At 49.0% G+C, this 23,622-nt stretch overlaps 1 protein-coding gene across 7 annotated transcripts in view; it reads right to left on the bottom strand.

Annotated features, from left to right (window-relative positions):
* Window positions 1-18,846: 18,846 nt before the first annotated feature.
* Window positions 18,847-23,622, bottom strand: part of DDX6 (DEAD-box helicase 6) — a 55,830-nt gene continuing 51,054 nt past the window's right edge. For all 7 annotated transcript variants that reach the window (XM_008250484.4, XM_051837682.2, XM_070047092.1 and 4 more), the window contains exon 14: window positions 18,847-23,165. The gene's annotated coding sequence lies outside the window, so the exon portion shown is untranslated. The remainder of the gene's footprint in view (window positions 23,166-23,622) is intronic.

Raw genomic sequence — 23,622 nt, 5'->3', positions numbered from 1 at the left:
TTACCTGTTAACTGATTAACCTATTCCCCATGAATGAGTTAATCCATTCTCCAGGCAGTGACCTCATGACCCAAGCAGCCCCTTGAGAGTCCTGTCTGTCTCTCCATACGGTGCCATGGGGATTAAATCTCAACAAGAGACGCTGTGGGGACGTCGCAGGGCTGTCCCTGTGGCTCCCGATGGGGAGGGAGGCGGAGGCTCTGCCGGGTGGTGCTGGGCTGGAACTCAGCCTCCTTCCCCCCACAGCCTCGCCACTGTGGACACCTAGTCCAGACCTGGCCTCCTGGGCCAGGACCGGGAGAGACCAAGCCCGGCTTGCCCGCTGCTCCTGTCTCTTGCGGGAGGACCTGCAGAGCAGCTCAGGTCCCCGGGCAGTGCTGCTGCTGTCCTCTCTCAGGGCTTTATGGTGGCCAGGTGCTGGGGTCAGCCGGGGCAGGGCGTCTCCTGGAGGGTCCCACATAGCAACGTGCCAGGCAGATGGCTGCGCACAGGGCTCTGCTCTGGACTCTGCCATGACGATCTCATGTAGGCGCAGGCCCTGCCAGCTGGGGTGGCCGTGCCCAGGGTGGAACTCTACAGAGGTGGCTGTTGTGCTGGGCAGACGGGGCTGGGCAGGGCTGGGCAGGGCTTCCTGACTCCAGCTTGCCAGGCATGAATACTGGGGGCTTTCAAATAAACGGCACAGTAGTCTGTGGTCATAGTACCGGGAATGCACTTGATCTCAAATAATGACACAGTCAACGCTTGGAGCAGAGTTCAGAGCACAAGGACAGGAACTCTGAGTGCCTACCGCCCTGCATCATCCCGATTTCTTCAGACGCCGTCTCCAGAACGGAAACGTCACAATGCCCCCGACACACCTGTGCGCCCTTCGCTGTTTGCCTGCCTCCCTCCCTCAGCCCATCCCGAGCCTGTGGTTCGGCACTCGCGCAGGTTCTCCCACCTCTGCTGTATGGGTGTCTGTGAGCCACACGTGGCACTGGTTTGCATTTTTGTTTCAATTGTGGTCAAATACACATATCATCAAGAATGAACATTACATGGTACCCCATAAATAGATACAATGTTTCTGCACCTGTTAAAGGATTTTCTAAAAAGATTTATTGACTTGAAAGCCAGATTGACAGAGGAAAGAGAGAGAGAGAGAGAGAGAGAGAGGTAAAGGTAAATATCTTCCATCCCCAAAGGCCAGGGCTGGTCCAGGCTGAAGCTCAAAGCCTGGACCTCCATGCAGGTCTCCCAGTGGGTGGCAGAGACCACAGTACTGGTTTTATTTTTCTGGCAATCTATTTTTTCTTTTTATTTATATAAATGGGACCCGAGTATTTCAGACATCTCCCTCTGCTTTCCCAGGTGCATTAGGAGGGAGCTGGATCGGAAGTGGACCAGCCAGGACTCGAACCAGTGCTCATGAGATGCTGGCATCACAGGCAGTGGCTTAACCTTCTGTGCCACAGTGCAGGCCCTTTAACCACTGTTAAGTGTGCAGCGGAGGGGCACTGAGTGCGTTCCCGCCGCTGTGCAGCCGTCACCTCCAACCACAGCCACAACTTTTCATCTTCCCAAACCGAAACTGCAGGAGATTCGGCACTCACTCCCCAGCCGCCTCCCGACCCCCAACCACCACGCTGCTGTCTCCGTGAACCCACTGCTCCAGTTACTTCATATAAATGGAATCACGAAGAATTTGTCTGGATTATTTCACATAGCATGCTGTTTCCAAACCTCAGCCACTCCGTAGCACGCACCAGAATATTCTTCCTTATTAAGGCTGACTTATAGTCCACTGTATGGATAGATCACATTTGTTTATTCATTCATTTAAAAATTATTGTATTTTATTTATTTAAAAGGCAGAGAAACAGAAACACACAGAGATCTCTCACCCACTGGTCCACTCCCCCAAGGCCCATAACAGTTGGGCCAGGCTGAAAACCAGGAGCCTGGAACTCAGCCCCAGTCTTGCAGTGTTAGGTGGCAGGAGCCCATCTACCTGAGCCACCACGGCTCCCCCTCAGGGTCCGGGTTAGCTGGAACAGAGGCAGAGGCGGACTCAAACCCGGGCGCTGATATAGGGTGCGTGTCCCGGGAGGCGTCTCCCTCACGGAGGCCAGCGCTCACCCGATTATCCCTCCATCCTTCATGCAGTCGGCTTGGATTTCCCCAGCTCTCGCGAGTCCTGCCACTACGCACACAGGTGCACAGACGTCGCCCCGGCCGCTGCCGGCCGTTCTTTCAGGTATGTAACCAGAAGTAGAATCGCGGGCTCATATGGTAATCCTAGGGGCAATTTTCTTGAGGAACCACTGTACTACTTTGCATATTTAAAAATCTTACTCAGAAGATATTTGATTGCATCTTTTGGCAACCTGCTGCCTTTTTTTTTTTTTTTCAGTACTAGTTATTTCTGAGATTTAGCCATGACAATACACAGTTCTAATCTAAGAATCAATGTCTTGGGGGCTGGCCCCACGGTTCACTTGGCTAATTCTCCGCCTGCGCCGCCGGCATCCCATATGGGCCCCAGGTTCTAGTCTTGGTTGCTCCTTTCAGTCCAGCTCTCTGCTGTGGCCCAGGAGGGCAGTGGAGGATGGCCCAAGTGCTTGGGCCCTGCACCCGCATGGGAGAGCAGGAAGAAGTACCTGGCTCCTGGCTTTGAATCAGCATAGTGCCAGCCGTAGCGGCCATTTGGGGAGTGAACCAATGGAAGGAAGACCTTTCTCTCTGTCTCTCTCTCATTGTCTAACTCTGTCAAATAAATAAATGAATAAAAAGAATCAATGTCTTTAACTCACAAATTAAAGTACGTTTAGGTTGGTTATTGTTATTATTTAAGCTCATTTTTTTAAAAGATTTTATTGAAAGACAGAGTTACAGAAAGAGGTAGATGGGGCCAGCGCCATGGCTCACTTGGTTAATCCTCCGCCTGAGGCGCCAGCATCCCATATGGGCACCGGGTTCTAGTCCCAATTGCTCCTCTTCCAGTCCAGCTCTCTGCTGTGGTCCGGGAGTGCAGTGGAGGATGGCCTGAGTGCTTGGGCCCTGCACCCACGTGGGAGACCAGAGGAAGCACCTGGCTGCTGGCTTCGGATCGGCGTAGTTCTGGTTGTAGCGGCCGTCTGGGGGGTGAACCAACAGAAGGAAGACCTTTCTCTCTGTCTCCCCTCTCACTGTCTGTAACTCTATACCTCTCAAATAAATAAATAAAATCTTTTAAAAATTTAAAAAAAAAAAGACAGAGGGAGAGACAGAGAGAGAGGTTTTCCATCAGCTGGTTCACTCCCCAGATGGCCTCAATGGCTGATCCGAAGCCAGGAGCTTCTTCCAGGTCTCCCACACGGTGCAGAGGCCCAAGGACTCGGGCCATCTTCTACTGCTTTCCCAGGCCACAGCAGGGAGCTAGATCAGAAGTGGAGCAGCCAGGACTAGAGCTGCCATCCATATGGGATGCTGGCGCTTCAGGCCAGGATGTTAACCCGCTGTGCCACGGCACCGGCCCCTATCTAAGCTCATTTTTACCATCTATTTTGTGTTCCTTCATCTTCTCCTGGGTTTTTCTTTTTTATTCGTTTTCCTTGCCTTGCTTCCCACCCCTGCCAAATTGATTGTTCCTTCCTCATTGTATTCACCTGTTTCGGGGGCACGAGCCGGGCCCTCTCCAGGTTGGCTTCCTTCTGCTCTTCCAATGAACTACAGCCTAGCCCGTGGGGATGGGGAATTTCTCTGGTTTGGTTTGGTTGTTAAGATCTATAGTATTTATTTCTTTGAAAGCCAGAGTGAGACACATACACACACAGATGCTCTATCCGCTGGTTCACTCCCTAAATGGCCACAATGGCCAGGGCTGGGTCAGGCGGAAGCCAGGAGCTTCATCCAGGTCTCCCACGTGGGTGGCAGTGGTCTGAGGACTTGGGCCATCCCCTGCTGCCTTCCCGGGTACAGGCCGCTGGTTCGTTCCCTTGGCTGGGAACTGACAGGTTTCCCTCCCGTCCTCCGGGGTTTACCGCTGCGTTTTCCTTTCCACACCGACTTGCCAGATCTAAGGCTCGGGGAGACCAGTGTCCCCTGGAGAAGAAAGGCCTTTAGCCCTGCCCGCTCCTCCCGCCTCGCAGGTTCCCCTGGTTCTCACAGCCTCACTTCGCAGGCCTTGCTGTGGCTGGCCCCAGTCAGCACTCATACCCCTTGGCCTGTTTGCAGCTCTGTCCACCTCCACGGTGGAGGGGAACTGGCAACACACATGGGCGCAGTGCACACTTCTCCAGCCTTCCGGAACCTGGGCTGGCCTCCGCACTTGCCTTGACCAGCAGGATGTGGAAGGGACACAAGGCTCGCTCTAGGCCTTGGCCTTAACAGATCTGGAAGATTCCACATTCTCCCTGCTGGTCACCATGAAGCAGTGAGCAAGGGTTGGAGGCACAGCAGGTTAAGCTGCGATTGCCACGTTGGCAGCCCATATGGGAGCTGGTTCAAGTCCTGGCTGCTCCACTTCCATTATGGCCATTTGGGAAGTAACCAGTGGATAGTCTCTGTAACTTTTTTTTTCCTTCTTCTTCTTTTAAGATTTGTTTATTTACTTGAGAGGCAGAGTGACAGAGACAGAGAGAGAGAAAGAGGTCTTCCATCTGCTGGTTCACTCACCAGATGGCTGGAACTGGACTGGCCCAAAGCCAGGAGGTTCTTCCGGGTCTCCCACGCAGGTGCAGGGGCCCAAGCACTTGGGCCATCTTCCACTGCCTTCCCAGGCCACTAGCAGGCAGCTAGAATGGAAGTGGAGCAGCCAGGACTTGAACCAGTGGCCATATGGGATGCCACACCGCAGGCAGAGGCTTAACCTACTATGTCACAGCACCGGCCCCTGTAACTCTGCCTTTCAATAAATAAATAAATAAATCTTAAACCGGCACTCTGATCTGGGACACAGGTGACACGAGCAGCAGCTTGACCCACTGCAGTGTCAGTGGCCCCCATATCTTCATTTACTTAGCTTATCTTATTCACAGGTTGATTGCATTCATTTTTCTTTACACTTGGTCTTGTTCTAGAAATGACTTAAGACCACTGGCAAAGGCAAAAAAGCTAACATAATTAAGAAGTAAGTAAACTGCTTTTAAATGAGCTCATAGTGTGTAATTTTAAACTAAGCATTGCCGTGCCTTTTGAATCTGAAGAGTTGTATTTTTTATCAGTTCTGGAAAGTTCTCCACCAGTGTCTCAGTGCCTCAGCTGTTCTATTCTCTCTGCTGATTAGACGTCAGAGTTCTTCTTCTTCTTCCTTCTGTCGCTTAACCTCCTTTCCCCCTCTGGGTAACTTCCTTAGATCAGTGTTCCAGTTCACTATTTCTTTCTTCATTCGTGTTGAGTTTGTTGTCTAATCCATTAACTGAATTCTACGTTTTCGAAATATTTATTTTAAAGGCAGAAGAAAAGAGAGAGAGAGAGAAAGAGAGATCTCCCATTCATTGGTCCACTCTCCAAATGTCTGCAACAGCCAGGGCTGAGCCAAGCTGAAGCCCTGCGCCAGGCACTCCATCCAGGTCTCCTACATGGGTGGCAGGGACCCAACAACTTGAGCCATCGCTGCGCCTGCCAGGGTGTGCATTCACAGGATGCTGGACCAGAGAGGGGAGCCAGAACTCGAACCCAGCACCCGGCACTCCCAGTGGCAACTTACCTGCTGTGCCAAGCAACTGTCCCTGAATTTTACTCTTGAGTTGCTATATTTTTCAAGAAATTCTATTTGGTCCATTTTTAAAAAATAGATGTATCCATCTTTTTGAAAGGCAGAGAGAGAGAGAGAGAGAGAGAGAGAGAGAGAGAGATCTTCCATCTGCTGGTTCACTCCCCAAATGGCCACAGTGGCCAGAGCGGGGCCAGGCTGAAGCCAGGAGCCAGGAACTGCATCCAGGTCTCCCATGCGGATGGCAGGGACTCAAGTTCTTGAGCCGCCATCTGCCACCTCCCAGGCACAGTAGCAGAGAGCTGGATCAGAAATGGAGCAGCTCGGACTTGAACTGTCACTCCAATGCGGGCAATCCCCAGTGCTGGCCCCACCAGCTATGCCACAGAGACCCTCCCTGTCCGGTCCTTTTGTGCCTATTCATATGACTTACTCTTTCCTTAGGCTTCCTGTCCTTATGTGCATATCAATGCTTCCGTCAGAGCTATTTTATAATAACTTTGCAGTCTATTTAACAGCTGTGTTTTGGTATTCATTCCCCCAGGTGTTTCTCTAAGCATAAATCAAGATCCTATTTCCAAGTCAAAAATGGGGTCATGCTATGTTTATTATTAAATAACCTGCTTTTTTTTATGCAACAAATGAACATGCGTGTTTTCAGTTAGTGTTTAGTGGCCCTAGCGTCACAGCTTGAAATGACACGCATGACCTCTTTCTGTGGGTCAGAAAACTGCATCCAGCTCACCTGGTTCTCTGCTTCAGGGCCTCAGCAGGCTGCTCTGCAGGTGCCCGCTGGGGCTGTGGTCTTCCCAGGGCTCCGTGAAGAAACACATGTTCCCAGGCTACCCTCCCAATGTTGGCTGAATTCAGAGCCAGAGCGGGCCCTCGGTAGCGGGACTGCGGGTAGGTCCTTGCCTTGCCCTCCTCCACACGGAGCCTACGTCAGAGCCAGCATGGAGCAGGCAGGGTCTCTGGGCCTTGGAGAAGGCCGGACCTTCTTTCAAAGCCTCCCCCTGACTTAGGCCCACTGGTTACACTGGCTCTGGTGACTGCTTCAAAATCAGCTGACTTGGGCTTTTAATTGTATTTGCAAAACTTCTTCACCCAATAGGCTAGTTGTTAGCCAGAAACCGGTCCCAGGTTCAAGCCGAGGTGGGGGGGGGGGAGCCGGAGCCGGCGGGCCAGGACCGGTCGGGGCCACCACCTGTGCCAGCTGTAATAAGACGAGAATCAGCCTGTGTGTGAGAGAGAGGGGCCTAAGGGAAGCGGAGCAGGCTCGCAAGCAGCCCAGGAGTTCCCTCTACAAGGTCCCGCCCACACCCGCATCACGTTACAGGTGATCGAGGCCTCTCCCCCAAGGAAGGCACCCCAGGAGGATCCTCTGCCCAGTGCCGAGGGGCTGCCCAGTCTGATAGTATTGGGCAATAAAACGTTGGGGAGAATTTCACCTATTTCACACCCGGCAAACCCTTTGGGGTGGCTTGGAGGGGGCAGAAACTGCGGAAGGACCGCGACCCTCTGTGTTATGAGCCCCGATCTGAGTGCAGACCGTGCTCTCGGCTCGCAGCCCTCTGCAGTCCACCGGGCCTGCCGGGGGCATTCTATCTCTCTCTCTCTCTCAAATGATTTATTTTATTTATTTGAAAAACAAAGCTTCAAAGATAGGTAGAGCCAGAGAGAGAGGTCTTCTATCCATTGGTTCACTCCCCAAGTGGCCAAAACAGAGCTGAGCCGATCTGAAGCCAGGAGCCAGGAGCTTCTTCTACGTCTCCCAGGTGGGTGCAGGGGCCCAAGGACTTGGGCCATCTTCCACTGCTTTCCCAGGCCACAGCAGAGAGCTGGATCGGAAGTGGAGCAGCCAGGACTCGAACTGGCATCCATATGGGATGCCGCTGCTTCAGGTCAGGGCTTTAAACCCCTGCACCACAGCGCTGGCCCCTAAATAAAATTTAAAAACAAAACAAAACAAAACAAACAAACAAAAAAAACTGAGCAGCCATTTCTGCTGGCATTACCCCCTAACACTGTTAACCCCCACCCCACCCCAGCATTCTGTTAAATAGACGCATCATTATTTATTTACCCGGTTACTTAGCAATGGACACTGAAGACACGAAGATATTTGACTATTCCTTTTCTTCTGCTACTGTGAAGAGTGCTGGAGAGAATGTCTTGGTTCCTTTGTCATTGTTTTTAAAGACTGATTTATTTGAAAGGCAGAGTAACACACACACACACACACACACACATGCACAGCGAGCTTCCGTCCTCTGGTTCACTCCCCAAATGGCCGCAATAGCCAGAGCTGCGCCAATCTGAAGCCGGGAGCCAGGTGCTCCTTCCCGGTCTCCCTTGTGGGTGCAGGGGCCCAAGGATTTGGGTCATCCTCCACAGCTTTCCCTGTAACTCTACCTCTCATATAAATAAATAAAATCTCTAAAAAAAAAAAAAAAAAAAAAAAGATGCCCTTTGCTCCCGCCCCAGAAGGTGGGTGCTAGTGGTCGGTTGCCCTGCCCCTATGCAAAATGGCGGAGGGGCTCTGTCTGTGGACCCTAGCATCCTGCGTGTGACCTGGAGTGGAGCCCAGAGACCGAGCGCTCTCACTGGGGCAAAGCCCGTGTCCTCGGCACTGCCTCCCAGCACAGCCTGCGTCTCCCGAAGCCCTGGCTCCGTGTGCATCCTGATGGCGTGAGCCAGCGCACCGAGGTCTCTTGCGTTCCTCAACCAGAATCTCGTTGTGTCCAGAGCCGAGGCCAATGCCAAAACCTTGCCAGAGTGTGGATGGTGATTTCCTCGGGACTGGAGGCTTAAATGGATTGGGAGGGTGACTTTAAGAAAAAGAATCAAATTAAAAATACAAAATTAAGTGTGGGGGTCTTTGAAGGGCCCTGAGGCTGAGACTCGGTCAGCTTTGCCGTGAACCTGCTCTGCTGCCCAGTGGCCGGGATCGTCCGCCTGCAGTCCAGTTCTGTTTCTTCCCACACTGATTACGCATTTCTGCTTCTTTCCTTTCTCATGTGCCTTACAATGGATCAGGGGCAGCACTGTGGCATGGCAGGTAAGGCTGCTACCTGCAGCGCCAGCATCCCATGTGGGCGCTGGTTCGAGTCCTGGCTGCTCCACTTCCGAGCCAGCTCTCTGCTATGGCCTGGGAAAACAGTGGAAGATGGCCCAAGTGCTTGGGCCCCTGCACCCAGGTGGGAGAAGCTCCTGGCTCTTGGCTTTGGATTGGCCCAGCTCTGACTGTTTTGGCCACTTGGGGAGTGAACCAGTGGATAGAAGACCTCTCTCTCTCTCTCTCTCTCTCTCTATCGCTCTCTCTCTCTCCCCGCCTTTGCCTCTCTATAACTCTGCCTTTCAGATAAATAAATAAATCTTTAAAAAAATTGATCAGACTCTCAAAAACAGTCTGCTTTGTTTTGTTTTGTTTTCCAATACTACTCTGGTTTAACCTCTCCCTACTCAAATCCTGATTGCACGTTAGCCAGCTGAGATGCTGTCAGTCCCACTGGCAACCTGCCCCGGGGCACTATGGGGGGTGATGTGGAGAGGGAGGGCTCTGCAGGCGTGGGCTGGGCGGTGGGGGTCAGCCCTTCCTTGCTTTCACTGATACCCGCGAGGAGCTTCTTGGGGAAGACAAGGTTTATTTCAGCGCACAGTCTGGAGGTGACGCTTCAGGGCTGGCCAGCCCCATAGCACAGCGTCGGCGGAGGCTGGTCGGCGGAGGCTGGTCACGGCGGGCGTGGTGAGCCAGGAAGGAGAGTGAGCAGCTAGGCAGAACTTGAACTCGCATAATCAACCCTCTGTGTGAACCACTGTCCGCGGGCACGATACCAGTGACCTAAAGACCTCCCACCAGATGCCATAATTAGAACGAGTCTCCACCCTCAATCCACCCAGCATGAAGACACCGGAGTTTAAGCAGCCGTGTGAGTCCAGGGGAGCCAAGTCCTACTGCACCCCTGACACCGCGGTGGGGACGCTGTGCTGGGTGAACACCTTGCCTTACTTCACCCTGGTGGCTGGAAGGAGGGCCAGGTGCTGCCTGGGGTCTCCTCCCAACAGTTCCCATTTTAGGAGGGGAAAAAAATCCCACGACACCACAAGTTGAAATTCAAACTTGAAACCATTTGCAGTGTAACTTTGGCATAAAACCCACTGTATCAGCCAATCTCCCAACAGGAAGCAGATGGCACATTGAAAATGGGATGGTTGGAGGAGGATTTCTCTGCCAAGATGTGTGCCAGGGAACCACAAGGGACGATGCAGGAGCCCAGAGGTCAGTAGCAGCCAAGCACGGCCACCACCAGGCTTAAAGGGGTGAGGACACGCTAGCGGCGATGGGTGGGTAGGTTTGTGTCTTTTTTTTTTTTTTTTTTAAGATTTATTTTATTCATTTGAAAGACAGAGTTACAGAGAGAGGTAGAGCCAGAGAGAGAGGTCTTCCATTCCATTGGTTCACTCCCCAAATGACTGCAACAGCCAGAGCTGCACTAATCTGAAGCCAGGAGCTTCTTCTGGGTCTCCCACATGGGTGCAGGGGCCCAAGGACTTGGGCCATCTTCTACTGCTTTCCCAGGCCATAACAGAGCTGGATCGGAAGTGGAGCAGCGGGAACTCGAACCATTACCCATACTAGATGCTGGCACTGCAAGCGGTGGGTGGCTTTACCTGCTATGCCACAGCACTGGCCTGTCGCTCCCCCTCTTCATGGAGGAACGACACTAAACCCTGCCTAGGCTTCCTATCCGAGTCACGGCACCATTATGCCACCTAAGTTTCCTATCCGAGTCACGGCACCATTATGTCGCTCCCCGTCGTCGTGGAGGAACGACACAGGACCCTGCGCTGTTCTTTTGTCTGCTCGGCCCTCCCCGGGTTTGCTGCTGGTTCTTCCCGGGTTGGCTACCGACCCTTCCACCTCCGTGGAAGGGCGGTTCCCCCTGCCACTTTCCCCACTTCCGCGGGGGAGCGGCACACCGCCGGCCGGCTCTCTCGGGGGCTGCTCAGGTGTTCCTTCAGATAGATGTTCCTGGTGCATGGTGTCTCTCTCCTCCTTTATAGTCCTCTTCCACCAATCCCAACTCTGCTACCCACACGCCGAGTACGCTGCTCTCCTGCAATCAGGAGCAGGTCCTGCTGTTTATTGGTTGAACTAGAGGCAGCTGTGTAGAAGCTGTTTCCTCCTCTCCCAGCGCCATATTGTGGGAGAGCAGATGCATAGAATAAGTCTTAATTCGAGTAACAGTCTAGTCCCAGTTGCTCCCCACACTGGCCCTGATACAAACTTTAATAAATAAATAACCAATGCTTCTGAGAACGAACTACCTTCCCAGGGCCAGTCCCAACAGGCCACACCTCCCAGCCACTGGAGTTACACAGGCCTCCACCCTAACCCGCCCGCCATTAGCATTAGTCCGAGACTTGAGACTTGAGTTAAACATCTGCGTGAGTCCAGGGAGCCCAGTCCTGCTCAGTCCACAACGTTTCTCCGCAAGGAGCTCCCTGGAGGCCGCAGGTGTGGACGCAGCAGGAGCAGATTCATAATAGTCTGGGTCCTGGCTGGCACTGTTTATATTGGCAGACAAAGAGTTGGACACAGTCTTCTACACAGCACTCTATTTTTTTTTTTTAAGATTATTTATTTATTTGAAAGGCAGAATCACAGAAAGGCAGAGAGACAGATGCAGAGATAGTTCTTCTGTCTGCTGATTCACTCCCTAATTGGCCACAACAGCCGGAACTGCGCCGATCTGCTGATCCGAAGCCAGGAGCCAGGAGCTTCTTCCGGGTCTCCCATGTGGGTGCAGGGGCCCAAGGACTTGGGCCATCCTCCACTGCTTTCCCAGGCCATAGCAGAGAGCTGGATAACAAGTGGAGCAGCTGGGACACGAACCGGCGTCCATATGGGATACCGGCACTGCAGGTGGCAGCTTTACCCGCTGTGCCACAGCGCCAGCTATCTATTTATGATAAATATGAAGTGACTATGTTGACTGCATAGCATTAAAATCTGAAAACAGGCCCTGGGCCCCAGCTAATTCCAGGAAAGAAGCATTTCCATAGTGTTTTCTTCTATTTTTTTTAAATAAACTTTTAATTTTAGAATAGTTTTAGACTTACAGAAAAAGTTCCAAACATAGCACAGAGAATTTCCATATAACTCACGCCCAGCTTCCTCTATTGTTAACAATTGAACTGATACTGACCCCAACTTAGTCACTGCAGTCTGTACATACTTCACTCATACTTTGTTTCTGTTTTTGTTTTTAAAGATTTACTTATTTATTTGAAAGGCAGAGTTACAGAGAGGCAGAGGCGGAGAGAGAAAGAGAGAGAGAGGTCTTCTATCCACTGATTCACTCCCCAAATGACCACAATGGCCAAGGCTGTGCTGATCCAAAGCCAGGAGCCAGGAGCTTCTTCTGGGTCTTCTACGTGGGTGCAGGGGCTCAAGGACTCCGGCCATCCTCCACTGCTTTCCCAGACCACTGGCAGAGAGCTGGATCAGAAGTGGAGCCACCAGGGCTCAAACTGGTGCCCACACTGGACGTTGACGTCGACTTCGCAGGTGGCAGCTTTACCCACTGCGCCACAGCTCCGACTTCTTGGGTTTTCACCGATGCCTTATCTTGCTCGAGGGTCCCACCCAGAATGTCACGAGAACTGGGCTGTCTGGGCTCCGCAGTCCCTCTTCCTGACCTTCGGTGATGTTGGCAGTCCTGAGAAACACCGCTCAGCTGCTGTGTAGCCCACCCCTCAGCCTGGGCTGCTCCGTGTGGTCCTTGTGGTTATCCTGGGTTTATGCATCTGGGGATGGACGCCCACAGAGGGCAAGTGCCATCTCACCACGTACCAAGGACACGCACCCCGTGAGCCTGGCTCGTCACAGCCGACGAGAACCTGGGTGGCCTGGCTGGAGGCAGCATTTGTCCACGGCGTCTCCCCCTTGCCTCCCCTCCTTCCGCCGGCATGGAGAAAGCTGCTGGTGTTTTGCCCGGTGCATGTACAGCCACACGCTCCCATCTCCTTCTCCACTAAGGAACCCCTGCAACGCGACAGCCGTGCAGGCCTGAGAGGTCCAGCCGGGGCTGCCCTGCGGCGGCCCCAACAGCACGAGGAAGGGCCTGTGCCCCGTGACTACAGCCGCCGCCCACCTTCTCTCGTGGCCTTCTCCGTTGCTCTTTGCATGCTTTTTAAAAAGACTTTTTTAAAGAGTAGTTTTAGGTTCCCCCCTCCGAAAATTGAGAGCAAAATACAGACGTGTACTCCCTGCCCCCATGCCCGTGTAGCCTCCCCTATTATCAGCTCCCTTCCTGGACTGGTCCAAGCGCTGTGACTGATGGACCTATGCAGACACGTCATCACCAAAGTGCGTGGCATGCATCATAGGTCACTCTTGGTGATGAACGTTCTGTGATTTTGACAAGCGTGGAATGACCCGCGTCCCCCATCACAGTATCTGCAGAAGGGTTTTATTGCCCTTAAAATGCTCTCGGCCCCACCTGGCCGTGCCTCGTGCGCTGAGAGCTCGTGGCAGCCACGGATCTCTCTGCGGTCTCCAAGCCCTGCCTTTTCCAGAAGGTCACTCCGTTGGCTTCCCCAGCCCTTTCAGACGGCGTCTTCCACTCAGCGTATGCATTTACCTTTCCTCCGTGTGTTCTCATGGCTTGTTAGCCCAATTCTTTCTTTCTTTTTTTGAAAGATTTATTTATTTATTTATTTGAGAGGCAGAGTTACAGAGAGAGAGAGAGAGAGAGAGAGGTCTCCCATCTGCTGGTTCACTCCCCAACTGGCTGCAACGGCCGGAGCTGCACTGATCCTAAACCAGGAGTCAGGAACTTCTTCTTGCGGGTCTCCCACGCGGGTGCAGGGGCTCAAGGACTTGAGCCATCTTGCACTGCTTTCCCAGGCCATAGCAGATAGCTGGATTGGAAGTGGAGCAGCCCGGACCTGAACCAGCGCCCACATGGGATGCCAGCACTGCAGGTGGTGGCTTTACCCGCTATGCCACAGCGCCGGCCCCTCACTCCTTTTTAGTGCTGAATAACATTTCCTTGTCTGGATGTAGCAGTTTATCCACTCACCTGCTGAAGGACAACTTGTTTGCTTCTGGGTTTCAGCAACGGAGCTGCTATAGTTGTCAGTGCACAGGTTTCTGTGTGAACACATCTTCAACGCATCTGCGTAAACACCAAGGGCTGTGGCTGTTGGATCACCTGGCAAGCATATGTTTAGTTTTATAAGAAACTGCCAATATGGGGCAGGTGGTGTGCCGTAGCAGGTAAAGCCACTTCTGCGACAGCAGCATCCCACATGGGTGCCGGTTTGTGTCCTGGCTGCTCTGCTTTCGACCCAGCTCCCTGCTAACGGCCTAGGAAAGCAGTGGAGGATGGCCCAAGTGCTTGGGTCCCTTCCCTCCACATGGGAGACCTGGATGAAGCTCCTGGCTTTGGTCTGGCTCAGCCCTGACCGCTGCAGCCACTTGGGCAGTGAACCAATGAATGGAAGACATCTTTCTCTTTATCTCTCTCCCTCTCCTTCTCTCTCTGTAACTCTGCCATACAAATAAATAAATCTTGGGGGAAAAAGAGGGAACTGCCAAACTGTGTTGCACCATTTTGCATTCCCACCAGCAGTGGGTGCGGCTTCCTGATTCTTCTCATCCTCGGCAGCCTTTGGTGTGGTCGGTGTTCTGGATTTTGGTCACTCCAGTAGGTATGTAGTGGAATCTCACCAGTACTTTCACTTGCATTTCCCCAATGATACAGTAAGTAGAGGATTTTTAAGAAAAATATTTATTTATTTATTTATTTTTTGAAGAGCAGAGTGACTGAGAAGGAGAGAGACACAGAGAAAGAGATCTTTCACCTGCTGGTTCTCTCTCCAAACGGCCATGACGGTCAGGGCTGGGCCAGGTTGAAGCCAGGAGCTTCATCTTGGCCTCCCATGTGGGTGCAGGGACATAAGCACTTGGGCCATCTTCTGTTGCTCTCCCAGGAGCATTAGCAGGGAGCTGGATTGGAAGTGCGGCAGCCAGGACTCCAGCTGGGAGTGTGATATGAGGTGGCAGTGTCTCAAGTGGTGGCTTAACCACTACTGCACTGTAATGCCAGCCCCGATGACCTTTCACAGGCTTTGCACCACCTGTGTGTCTCTGGTGAAGCGTCTGCTAACTTCTCTGGCCTATTTCCTAATCATGCTGTTTGTTTTCTTACTAAGTTAAATAAGCATTTTTAAAATCTATTTTTCTGCAACTTAAAAAGTTTTATTTACTTATTTGAAAGGATGAACAGCAGAGAGAGAGGGAAAACAGAAGAGATCTTCCATCTGCTGTGCCCTAGGGCCCCACAAGAGCCAGGGCTGGGCCAGGCTGCAGCCAGGAGCCAGCAACCCCACCCCAGTCTCTCACACAGCAGCAGGGACCCCAGCACTTGGCCTCGCATCTGCTGCCTCCCAGGTGCACTAGCAGGGAGCTGGATCAGAAGCAGAACAGCCAGGACTGGAATCAGGCCCTCTGCAACGGGATGTGCCCTGCCCCCAGTATCTTTTATTTTTATTATTATTTTTAAAAGATTTATTTATTTGAAAGTCAGAGTTAAACAGAGAGAGAAGGAGAGGCAGGGGTGGGGGTCTTCCATCCACTGGTTCACTCCCCAGTTGGCTGCAACAGCTGGAACTGCCAGAAGCCAGGAGCTTCTTCCGGGTCTCCCACATGGGTGCAGGGGTCCAAGGACTTGGGCAATCTTCTACTTTCTCAGGCCACAGCAGGGAGCTGGATGGGAAGTGGAGCAGCTGGGACTGGAACTGGTGCCCATATGGGATGCTGGCGCCACAGGCAGAGGATTAACCTACTGCACCACAGCGCTGACCCCTGGAAACTGTTTGTAAAGGTATATTTATTTGGAAGGCAGAGTGACCGTGACCGGGGTGGGGGGAAGGAGGGAGGAACTCCCACATACTGGTTTGTCAAATGTCTACAATGCCCAGAGCTGGGCTGTGCTAAAGTCAGGAGCTGGGAGTGCAGCCCAGGTCTCCCAGGTGGGTGGCAGGCACCCATCTTATTGAGTTATCGATGCTGCCTCCCAGGGTCTGCACTGACAGGAAGCCGGAGTCAGGAGTCAGAGTCAGGATCTGACCTAGGTACTCGGCTGTGGGACATGTGCATTTTGAGCGGCATCTTCACTACAAGGTTCACCTGCCCTGGGTGGATTCTTTGTATCACTCTAAATATTACTGAACTTCCTTCACTAATCAGCTCAGTGCTTTCAGGGAAACCTGGGAGGGCGGCCCACGCAGCTGCTGTAATGGACCCACAGGGCTGAGGTAGAAAAACAGGGCAGGCTGCTGTGTCTCTGTATCTCCCCAGTCTCCGGGGTCTGGGCTGCTACTGGTCAGCAGAGCTAGCAATAGGAAGAAGAGCTGGAGAGGAAGCGAGGATGAAGACATAGAACAGACAGAACAGGGAGAAATGGAAGCTGCTGGCGGCTCAGTGCCTGTCTCTCGTCCCTGCAATGCGACTTCAGCTTGGAAGGAAGCTTTTCATCGTAGGGTTCATCGGTGGGAGCCCTGCAAATGATTCTGTACCAAGACAGATTAATGAGAAAAAGTCTGTTAACACAGCAGTACACACCCGAGAGAGAAAGCTCAGGGCCGGGGTGGCTAGAACTTGAGCACGTGTAGCATCTTAGCAAAGGGCCCAGGGCACTGCCATCAATTTGCTAATGATGAAGACAACTGCATACCAGGAACCTTCTTCAAAACTCCCCAGGAGGACCTCTCATTCTTTGTGAATGTTAATTGCATGTTCATAATTTTTCTTACTCTTCTGTGTGCAATCGAGAGTCTATTGTTACTGTCACTTCAGCACACAGCACCACCAGATCGACGTGAAGGAGACGTTGCTGTGTGCCATGGATGGCTCACCTCCCCTCCCTACTCCCCTTGCTAACTCCCATAAGGATGTCCTCACTGAGCTCATCGAATATGGCTATTTCAATCCCAGAGCCTCACTTTAACAATGTTCTGGGGCCATGTCTGGTACCAATTACTCTATCAGTCTGGATCCCAACAAGAAACACGTGGCACACTTGTAATAAGACAATCTGAGAAGGACTTATTACACAGGGGCTATTAGGAAAGTGTGGGTGTCGGGCAATCTAACACGGGGAGAGGGAAGTGACAGAAAATGGAGGGAAAAGTCAGGGACAGGAGTTCCCCAGCTGAGGGACAAGGCTACCGAAGGCAACCTTGCAGGAAAGGAATGCAGAACAAGCCAGTTAGGGAATTAGAGGACCTTACTCCCCACCCCGCCAGGCTCTGATTTCCTGCTGGGGAATCCCTGGTGAGCAAATGCAAATAGAAGCCAGAGAGCAGAAGAAATGTTAATGTGGTTCCTGCTGGCCCATCTCTGGAGACAGAGGAGACACCTGGCCCAATTCTCTGTGAGTAGACTAATGGGATAATAGAAGAGCAATGGAGAACCTAGGAATTAATACCCTCATGCAGCATTTGATCAGACTGTCATCTTTAAAACATTTCTCCCAAAGGGATGGCAGGAATCCAAACACTTAACCCATTGCCTGTTGCCTCCCAAGATACACACTAGCAGGAAGTTGGAATTGGAGGTGTGACTCAGACTTGGAATCTGTGTTATGGGATGCAGGTGTCCAAGCAGCATCTTAACTGCTGAGCCAAACACCAGTTCCAACACAGCAATCTTTTAAGTGTTCACATCCATGGTTTGGTCCTTAGAGGCACTGATGTCATATCCCTAAGCTTTCATACAGAGCATACTGAAATCAAAGAATTCAATTCAATTTGAAGGTAGGTGGCTTCTCCAGGTATAGCCCTTAAGTTTTGGATCCTCTCCCTAAATCCTGAATTGAACTAAAGTCTGACTCCTAAGACAGTACTTCTTCTGTATCTTCCCTTTCCTCTCGTTCTGAAAAAAGCTGATCATCAACCTACCCCATTCACAATAACATGTTCAGCTTTTTGCCACATACAACAGATCACAGGTTTTGTTTTCTCTGAGCTTTGGTATTGTACCTTTGGGGCTATAATCCATTTTTGGGTTATTTGAAAGGCAAGGAGTCAATGACAGAAACAGACCTCCCAACAGCTGGTTCACTCCCGAGATGCTCTCAAAACCAGAGCCAGAAGCTGGAAACTCACTCAGTCTGGGTCTCCCATGTGAGTGGCAGGGACCTAAGTACTTGAGCCACCACCTGCTGCCTCCCGGTGCCATTAGTACAGTGCTCCAACAGAAGTGGAGCTAGGACTAAAACTCAGGCATTCCAACATGGGACGCAGGTGACCCGAATACCTGTCCATGTTTAGTACAAGGCACAAGATATGGGTACATTTTTTACAATATGGGTGTTCTATTGTCCCAACACCGTTTACTTTCCCCATTGAATTGTCTTTGTATTGTCAAAACTGCACTAGAGCAAGTGTACTCTTGGGCTCTCTATTCACCTACCACCTTATCTATATCTGAATCTCTATATAAAATCTATACTCTTGCCAGTAATGCAACATACCTTTGACTACTGTAGCTTCACACTGTATTTCCAAATTGGGTCAAGTTCTCCATTTTTTCCCCTAATGTTGTTACCATCTTTCCTATGTAACTTTCAGAACTTTTAGCTGTAGGTGTCTTGGCAGAAGCTGAGATTGACTGCAAATGTATTCAACCTATAGATGAAATTCACAAGACTCCCAAACCATGACCCCTCTCCTTACTTAGGTCTCACTTGTCTCACTGCCCTGTTTTAACTCTCAACATACATACAGGCACTCTATACATTTTGTTAGTTGGATCTACGTATTTTTGTTGGGAGAGGTAGTGACAGTGACACACTGGCTTTAAGTGTCAAATTTCTTCAGGTAGGTCTTTCTTCAGCAATCGGAAGCTTAGCCGTTCCTGTGGCTGTGTTCAGCTTTATACTTGAGAACAATTCCTCTCAGTATGATGCCTGCTGAAGTCTTTCTCCTTCATAGTCCATTATCTCCCTTCTCTGTGGGCTATGAAGATGCTCAGGGCATGGTCTAGGTGGACAAAGGTACTCTCAAGTTTTATTCTACTGGGCTCACAGGAACATTGCTCAACTCAGATTTCTAAACCCATAACTTGCTAAGGACATATGACACACACACACACACACTTGGAGTTCCAGTGGGCCTTTATTGAGATAAAGGAACAAAAATCCAGATTTTACCACTCATATTTTCTGAACCTTGTAACCTCAGTAGACTCTGGTCCATAAATGTGTACATACAACATAACACATCCCAACAAAAACAGAGACCCACTGGAACATTTGCCAATTAACAGAAAGCCAATTTTCCCTTTCCCCAAATGTTTTCAAAGTTTTGAGTTCCCACTGCTCATTTCTCAGTGGAAGTGGTCCCTTGTGGCTAGGGACGTTAGAATTTTCTCCCATTTTTACCAAACAAAAATAATAGTTTCAAGTTTCAAAACAGGGAAGTCACTTTGTTTTCTCCAGGCACCCCTCCCCAAACCATTGGTTAAAATACAGCAGCCTGCATCTTAATAACCCAGCCCTACCCCCGCCCTTGCCTTACCCAGCGCTGTCTACTGGAGAATTTAAATACACTTCTGTTGGAATCTGTCAGTGGAGGGGCAGAGTCCAGGTGCCAGGCTAGCTCCCTCTGACCTCATGAACTGTTATAACCTTTGGACACTTAACTCTTTACCCCAAAGATGAGTTATTAGATCAGAGGAGAGATTTTTCTTTGGGAGTTTTAAAAAACTATCTTTAGGGATATAAAGAACTATAAGCTCACCAAAGTCCACTTAAGTTTACCAAAAAGCTGACTCACTTCAGCTCCCACCAGGCCAATAATTTTGTTTGACAAAAGTATTTGGCAAGAAAATGATTCCACAATAACAATTTTAAAGATACATAGAACGTTGAAAAAAAAAAATAGCAAATTAAAATAACATGGCTTAATTCCCAAGAACTTATTTCATCTTTTTGTTACTCATCTAGCAGGTCAGGAGTGTGGCTAAAGGCAGTTTCTGATGAGGCTATGAGCTCCCAAAGTGTTTCTAAATCCTTAGTGCAGACACCCTCCCTGTAGGGGCATAGAACCCTCCCTCCCACCCCTATTAAAAAAAAAAATAGGAAAAGAAAAAAACTGAGGCGATCAGAATGAGATGTTTTGAATCCAACAATTTATACTAAAGGCTTTGTGCTAAGTTGTCTTGTTCTAACCACGCCTGATGATATCAAACACAAAGCAAGAGTCCAAGGAAAGATGCTCCCATCTCATTCTGAAAACATAAACTGGTGACCACCCCACCCCCCACCCCCAACTTTTTGGGCCGACCCATGTTATGATGCTGGGACCAGACTGAAAATAAGCTGTATTTAGGTTTTCCTTTCCCTTACTTCTTTCTTAGAATGAACTTGCTGCATTCCTGAGGGAAAGGCAAGAAAGCTGTTTTCCCCATCAGAACACATGGGGAGACAAAAACCAAAAACATAGGCTCGAGGCAGCATGGTGTGTAACAGTCCATAATCTATTACACAACTATACAACCAAAAGCCAAACCATGAATTGGATGCAGTTTTAGTATTAAAAATAGGGACTAGTTCTCACTCAAATGAACCACACTGGAAAAATATAACCATTACTGAAAACAAACAAAAACAATATTGGAAACAATCTGAAAATAATTAAAATAACAATGTTGAAGGATCCCCAAATAAAAAAATTTTAAAAAGAAAAAATAAAAAGGAAAAAGACTAGGCTTTGACCCAGTCGTTAGAGCATCTTTCCATTTAATAATTTCTATTCAAGAGTCAAGCACCAAAACTGGACAGCTGCTTCTGTAAGACTGTGTCCAATAGTGGTGTCCCAGACAGTCTAAGTGCCACTCCTCCTCAGAGGCTGTACTTCAGTAATACTTTCCATTTTAAGTCTGTGCTTTAAGAGGGACCCACAGGCACGTGGCACCAGGCATAGCAGTCAGAAGTTGGCAAAGGAGACTGCACTTCTTTTAAAAGTCACCCACATGCCCTCTAGCGAGATAAAAAAAACTGCATTTATACTGCTGTCTTGCTTTTGCTCTAATGAAATGATCCCTCTTATCTCGCCAGAGGTGGGGGAGAACGAGAGCTGCATCAGTACAGGGGCAAGATTTTTTGGTCAAAAGTTAACACCTTTTCAATCCCCTCCCACATCCCTTCCTGGGAACAGGTTAGCTCCTTAATTAGGGTTTGCATTTAGTAACCAGTGTTGACTGGATAGACAGTGAGTGACTTGGAGCTTGCTCTTTTTTGGGTTTGTACTGTGCAGCTCTTGCTACAGTTGTTACAGAGTTAGGGCTATGTCTGATCAGGAGGCATCTGCAGGATTTTTATCCCCAGGGAATTTCTGGATGAATCACAAAATAGTCTCTTAGAATTAGGCAGAGTTTAAAAAAAAAAAGCAACCTCAAATAATTGATTTCTTTATCCAGATGTGTTAAGCATGAAGGCATATGCAGGACTTATCTTGCAATATTATTGTTAAGGTTTTGAAAAATAGAATATGGAAATTAATTTTGTTTTTTTGCTTTTCTCCCCCCAGATGCCTCCTGATTGACCTAGTACACTGGGTTAAAGGGAATTAAAAACATTTAAAAAAAAAAGTTCACTGGTTTTGATTCATCTCACTCCTTTTGCCTGGAGATCAGGCCAAACATCAAGCATGTTGGGAGGGGCACAATTTAAAGCAACACTATTGACTGTAAAGCATCTGCCAGCAATTTACAATGCAAAATGACAGGACAATTCTTGTCACAGCGCAAGATGGCAAGCAGCTTTCTGTTGCGTGGAAGTTAACAGCTCTCAGGGGTTGCCCATTCCTGCAAGTTTATGGATTAAGGTGGGCAGAGGGCAACACATTTACACACTTGAGGAGATGATCCATTGAAAATAAAGCTCCTGAACTGCTAACATTACCAAAGCTGGTACTGGCTACTACTCAGAAATGCAAATCCATGCTTTGTACATATATGATTCAAGGACACTGCCACCCCACAGAATTCCCACACTGCAAAATGATTCATCTTTGCCCCTTTCACAGAGTCTGAGCTTCCCCTCAAAATTCTAAAGAGAAAAGAAGCAAAATCAGAGAGCTTCTCAAAAAATCATCTTGAATTATAGATTTTTGAAGCTTCCTTGCTCTCTCTGATAAGCCTGCTAAAAAGGTACCAGATGAGGCAGTGTGGCATCACAGAGTGCATCCCAGACTTACGGGCCCCTCTTCTAACACAGGGTCCCATTGATGCCTGCTTTCTATATTAAGAGGCCAAGAACTTATTAGAATTTAGTGTTGCGGAAAACTGAGCCCCTCTCATCTTTAGCTGCTCCCATAATCACTCTAATCCCCTTAATCCCAGCAACCTTCATCCAGAAAAAAAATAATATATATATATGTATATATATATATATGAACCCAGAAAAAACTTATTTACAAAGTTTATACAAGTATACACACCCAATTTTCTATGGGACACGCTTTGCCACAGAGGAAAGAGGGTCAAGGCTCTGACATGTCTACACATCAAGTGCCATACTGCTAATGGAGGCGTATGTAAACCAGTCTTTAGTGTTCTGCTATAGAGCACAAAGGCTTGTCATATGGCTCCTGCAATGATTGACTGCTCTTTCCTTTGGGAGCGATGATGTTGGATCTACTCAGCCCAGAAGGTATTTTTACTTGGGATTGTTTTTTTTTTTTAAATACATGTATTTACAGCGCGGATGAACTGCAGTTGCATATCAACTCCTCCATATAAAGAAAGAAAATGGTGTTAAACATTACTAATAAGCTTCATCTTCCAGCCCTGGGCTTGAGTAGAAAGGGAAGAGAAAGATTTCAATTTGAAACCAAAATAAAAAGACGTAAATTTTAAAGTAAAAAGAAAAGTAGAAAGGAAAGAAAGAATTACTATTGTTGATTCCTTGGGCTGTGTCTAAGATGATATTCTGAATGGTCTCATAGCATAAGGCACTTCGCACAAATAAGTAATAAGCTCTTCAGGCTTAAAAAACGGATGAGTAATCAGGGAGAAGTTGAAATGCACGAGAGTCAGCTGTTGGAGAAATTTGAAATCGTAGACAAGCTTGTGTGTTCATTGAGATTCTTCTCTTTTTAGGGTTTCTCCCCTTCTCTTCTTTCTCCTCCTTCCTTGTCCCCTTTCCCCAGAAAACATTTTTTTTAAAACCAGCAGTTAGTGCAACTAATGTTCAGTCAGCACACAGTGCAAACAAGTGGAACAAAAAAGGTATATCCCTTCTTTTCAGCTTTTTTTCTCTTCGCCAGTTAAAAAAAGAAAAAAATGTCTGAGATCTTTTATGTCTTCATAGTTCCAAAATAAAAGAAGATGAAAAACCCACAAAGAGAAGAGCATCCCCCCAAAAAATGATGTGTCACAGATCCAAACGAGCCTTCTGTGGTTTGTCAAAGCCTATAAAGAGGGAAAAACTAAAATCAACATTTGGGCAATCAGCACACAGCAGGATACACAGGTTTTCACAATCCTCAGCTCTACCAGTTTCTACTGAAGCCTTTACCTGTAGAATCCACTGGTTACAACTAAGGCATTTTTGTCCCGAGAAAGAATGGGAGGCTGAATGTTCATTTACAACAATTGAATCAAAGGGAAAAAACTTATTTTACATAAACTGAAATAGTCCGCCAAAGTACTAAGCAAACATTGGCTAGTTTAGCTAATGGTTTTGTGTTTGTTTATTATAATTTGCAAACTACCTTGTCAAATTAAATGAGATTTTCTTTAGGAAATATACTATTCAGTTTTTAAATTTTGAGCCTTGTTTTTTTTACATGTTTCTAATCATAGCCCAATAAATAAACAAATTTTTAAAGAAAAGATGAACGGAGAGAGTGTGCAAAAATCAAAGTGG

Source organism: Oryctolagus cuniculus, chromosome 1, assembly GCF_964237555.1.
Source record: "Oryctolagus cuniculus chromosome 1, mOryCun1.1, whole genome shotgun sequence".
NCBI classification, from domain to species: domain Eukaryota; kingdom Metazoa; phylum Chordata; class Mammalia; order Lagomorpha; family Leporidae; genus Oryctolagus; species Oryctolagus cuniculus.
The sequence above is the reverse complement of the archived record's forward strand: the minus strand, read 5'-3'. Positions and strand labels throughout refer to the sequence as shown.